A 4,675-nucleotide genomic window follows, 5' to 3' on the forward strand; every position below is an offset into this window, starting at 1 on the left:
GGACCCCGCCGCCGCCGGAGCCACCCGCCCCGCCGGAGCCGACCGCCGACGCCGCCGTTGACCCTCCGGAGGTAGACCCCGTCGCCGCCGCGGTTTTCGAGAGAAAACACATCGGTTTTTTTAGGAACCCGGTTTATTTTTTTATATATCGGTTTATTTTTTTCGGTTTAGTCTATTTAGCGGACGTTCGTCCGTACGTTCGTTTTAACGAACGGTTTTCGTCGTTTAGCTGCAGACAGCGAACGTCCATTCGTTAGTCTGTTCGTCGTTTTTTTCTTTTTCTCGGATTTTCCGCGATTATTTCTGATCCGATTTTCGTTCTAGTATATCTTTTCGCTCGTTTATCGGAATCAGGCGATTCAAGCGCCTAGAATTTCTTCTCGAAAACCTCTTTCGGTTTAACCAACTCAAACAAGTTTTTGCTGCTGGGTAGTAAACGAAGCTGTTTTCTTTCGCCGTTTGAGTTTCGTTGCTTCGTTTGATTTGATTCTTTTTGCAAACCAGAGTTCTTAAGTTGAACTTTCTGGATAGATCTCTTATTTGTGTTTTATCTGTGTATTAGATGAGTCCTTATTGTATGCTTGTTTTTTTGCGATAGAATAGCCGGAGTGCGCCGCTTGCTACTTCGAATTTCTAGGTTTCACGGATCATCAGCAAGGCAAGTAACACTTTGATCATACCTCTTTACTACCCAGTTTTATTGCATTAGATCAATCCTCAAAACAATTGCATGATTAGGATCTAATTTTAACATGTGGGTTTGGGAAGTAGTTGAGGTAGAACCTATTACCTGTTTTATTATCAAACCTTTGGGAGTTACCTCTATGTTTGCTATATTGCTATGCTATGCCAGTAGACGTGGATTGGGTGAGTGTTTCCATGACAGATGTGAGATTGTTAATTTAATGGTTTATTTAAGGTGGCAACTTTAATACACGTCTGGGTGGATTGAGGCACCTGGGATTCCAGTGATTGCCTGTTATTTTTCTTTATGGACCGCCACCCAGGCTCAAAGGGATCATGAGATTATTCATGCTAGAAACTTCCGTGTGCAGCCGCAAGCTACTATGGGCTCTAGCATAGTTGATTAAGTCATGTGAACTCTTACAGTGGTAGACTAGCAGATGTAGGGGAAAGTAGGTGTAACAGTCTACCCATCGTAAGGTGTAAACGCTTCTAAAAGTCTATGTCTCGGTCATCCGTTTCTCAAACACCATGTAGTGCGAGAATCCCAATGGAGGAGATCGTGTCTTGCGGGGAAAAGTGCGCAAAACTCTGCAGAGTGTATAAACTAATCATGGTTAGCCATGTCCCCGGTTATGGACGTTTTGAGTATCTAGTACCTGGATTATCATGTGAATCTCATCATGTTACTTTAATTAATTTTGTTGGGTTTAATGATGATGCTTAATTGGGATTGAGTTGGGTGAACCTTCTCAATGTCTAACAACCACCATGATAGTTAAATAAAATTTATTCCTTTGCAGTAGGGAAAAATTGGCTTTATGCAAAACTGTAACCATAGAGCTTTCCACCAGCCATATTTGCATGGAGTATAGCATTATTCTTTCATTACTCTCTATGTGTTACATTGCCAGCATATTCCATGTGCTGACCCGTTTTTGGGCTGCAACGTTCATGTTGCAGACTTTCAGACGACGAGTAAGGTGCCTTAGGTCATGGTCTTATACTCAGTGATGCCGTTGGAGTTGATGGACTCGCTTATCTTCCAAGCCTTCCGCTGTTATCGTTATTAGATGGCCTTAAGCCATATTTATTGTAATAAGTTCTTTTTTGAGACATTCGATGTAATAAGTGTGTGATTGCTACTATGTTATAAATCCTTCGAGTACTGCGCGTGTCAGCATTACTGATCCAGGGATGATACTGATGCACAAAGATCAGACTGTTTGAGGTATGGTCGCTACAAGATGGTATCAGAGCACACGCTGACTGTAGGACACGACCACTAAGCTAAAGCCCTAGATCACCACTCTTTCTTCTCATTTTCTGACTCCTAATCTTTTCTACTCTTTTAGGATGGCGGATGCAAGGAACAAGTTCACGCAACCGGATGAAGATACACCCTTTGGACGCCACTTGAAGGAAGTCACTAAATACCTGAACATCGGAGTACCGAGCTTCACCGGGACCTACATCGCCACTTTACCTGAAGAGGAGCGCTGGATGATTCAAGTTCAAGTTCCAGGAAGGACGTTCATGCCCATCACTGATCCCATAGAGTTTTCCTTTGATGCACCAACCTGGAGTCTAGGAAGAGCATGGCAACCCACATCACAATGGGACGCATTGGAGAAGTTTACCACAAGGATCTCAAGGATACCATTTACCAGATTTGTGGGTGCCAAGATGAGCAATGGGATATGATCAGCACCAGGAAGGATAGATCAATTGCAGCTTTCATCCAGGAGCTAAACCAGCACATTTGTCGCAAGGAGAACCAGATGTGCACAGGCATGATAGATCTAAAGAAGGCTATGACCAAGATCACGTAGCTGGAAGAAGAACTTAAGTCTACACGCGATGGATATGAGGAGGAAATAGCAACGCTTGTGGAGATGAATGATGATCTGAAGAAGAAGCTAAAAGTATTCATGGGATTTCCCGCGACTGGATAAGAAGACGATGATTGCACTTGCCCGGAGAACTACATCATCATCGACGACACCGACTCGGACCCAGACGATAGTGATGATGACTTTGTTGATGAAGCTAGAGCAGATATCATGGAGTCTTCGACCGAGCAGTTTTTCTAGCCGAACACCATAACAGTAGTAGTATTCCCCCATGAATATAGTATAGTCCGAGCACTTTTGTAACGATAGTTAGACCGTTGTATGCCCTTGTTTGAATTGATTGAAGTGATATTGTTTGCATTTGTCTCATGTGCATATGGGTAGTGTTTTGTCTATAGACCTCATTCTATTCTGTTTTCTCATCTTTTATAAACCCTCATATGCCTCCAAGACATGACAATGGATTTGCTTTCCCACCGGAGCTCACCCAGTTGATCCAGCAGCAGAATGCATTGATGCAAATGCTAGTCCAGAATCAGAATCAGGGGAACAACAACAACAACAACAACAATAACAACAACAACAACAACAACCCACCACCACCACCACCTGTTGATCACTTAGCCCGTTTCTTGAGGCTGAATCCGTCGGTGTTCTCCAGTAGCACTGAGCCGATAGTTGCAGATGATTGGCTCTGCAAGATGGGGAGGGAGTTGACCACTGCAGGATGCACAGATGCATAGAAGGTGCATTTTGCCGCACATCAGCTTGATGGACCCACATCATCATGGTGGGAGAATTTCGCAGCCACTTATCCTATCGACACTGTCACATGGAATCAGTTCCAGCAGGCTTTCCGTACTGCCCATGTTTCAGCAGGAGCTATGGCCATGAAGAAGCGTGAGTTTCGCAACTTGCGCCAAGGAGGACGTACAGTCGGCCAGTATGTGGATCACTTTAGTAAACTAGCATGTTATGCCATAGATGACATTGCTATGGATGCAGCTAAGCAGGAGAAGTTTCTGGAAGGACTAAATGATGAGCTGAGCATGCAGTTGATGGTAGCAACCTTCAACAACTACCAGGAGTTGGTAGATAGATCTCTCATGATTGAAGGGAAGCAGCAGCAGATTGACAACCGCAAGAGGAAGTATGGACAAGGGAAGTACAATTCCGGAGCTCAGCAGAAGCCCCGCTTTACCCCAAATTCGGGAGGACCTTTTCAGCATACCCATGGAGGAGGGAGCTCGCACAACCATAGTGGCCCCAAGAATGGTAATGGGAATGGAGGAAGCAACGGCCAGAACCGCACCAACCCATCAACCCCGGCCAAGAGGGATCTGAGCCAAGTCACTTGCTACAAGTGTCAGAAGACTGGACATTATGTCAATGAATGTCCTGAAGCGAAGAATGGAAATGGCAATGGAAGCTCTGGGAAGAAGCCAAACCCTTTCAGCAGGGGACAAGTGAACCACGTTAAAATGGAGGAGGTTGAAGCCCAGCCAGATGCAGTAATAGGTAAGTTTTTGGTTAAGTCATTTACTGCACTCGTTCTTTTCGATACTGGTGCATCACATTCATACATATCAAGGGGATTTGTGGATAAGTATAAACTGCCCACCAAGGTTCTTAGAGCACCTGTGCTAGTATATATGGCCAGTCGAGGATGTTTTCAAGTGCCATTGAGTATAGGTTGGCATGTTTTCCCCTCGGATTTAATCATTTTGGAATCGCAAGGTTTGGATGTGATTCTGGGTACGGATTGGCTATCGATGTATGGAGGAAACATCGATTGCGCCAGTAAGACGATTCTGCTTACCACCCCAGAAGGAAGAAGGATTAAGTATGTATCACGACATGAGCCGAAGATGACTCAAGTAAATTCCTTATCAGGAGTTGTACATGAGGAAGTACCAGTGGTGCAAGATTTCCCTGACGTATTTCCGGAGGAGTTGCCAGGCATGCCACCGGATAGAGACATTGAATTTTTGATCGAGCTTTTGCCAGGCACAGGGCCGATATCTAAGAGACCGTATAGGATGCCCCCAAAAGATTTGGAGGAAATTAAGAAGCAAATCAAGGAGTTATTGGATAAAGGCTATATTCGCCCAAGCTCTTCACCTTGGGGATTGCCAGTA

The sequence above is a fragment of the Triticum dicoccoides genome, chromosome 1B (genome assembly GCF_002162155.2).
Source record: "Triticum dicoccoides isolate Atlit2015 ecotype Zavitan chromosome 1B, WEW_v2.0, whole genome shotgun sequence".
Lineage (NCBI taxonomy): Eukaryota > Viridiplantae > Streptophyta > Magnoliopsida > Poales > Poaceae > Triticum > Triticum dicoccoides.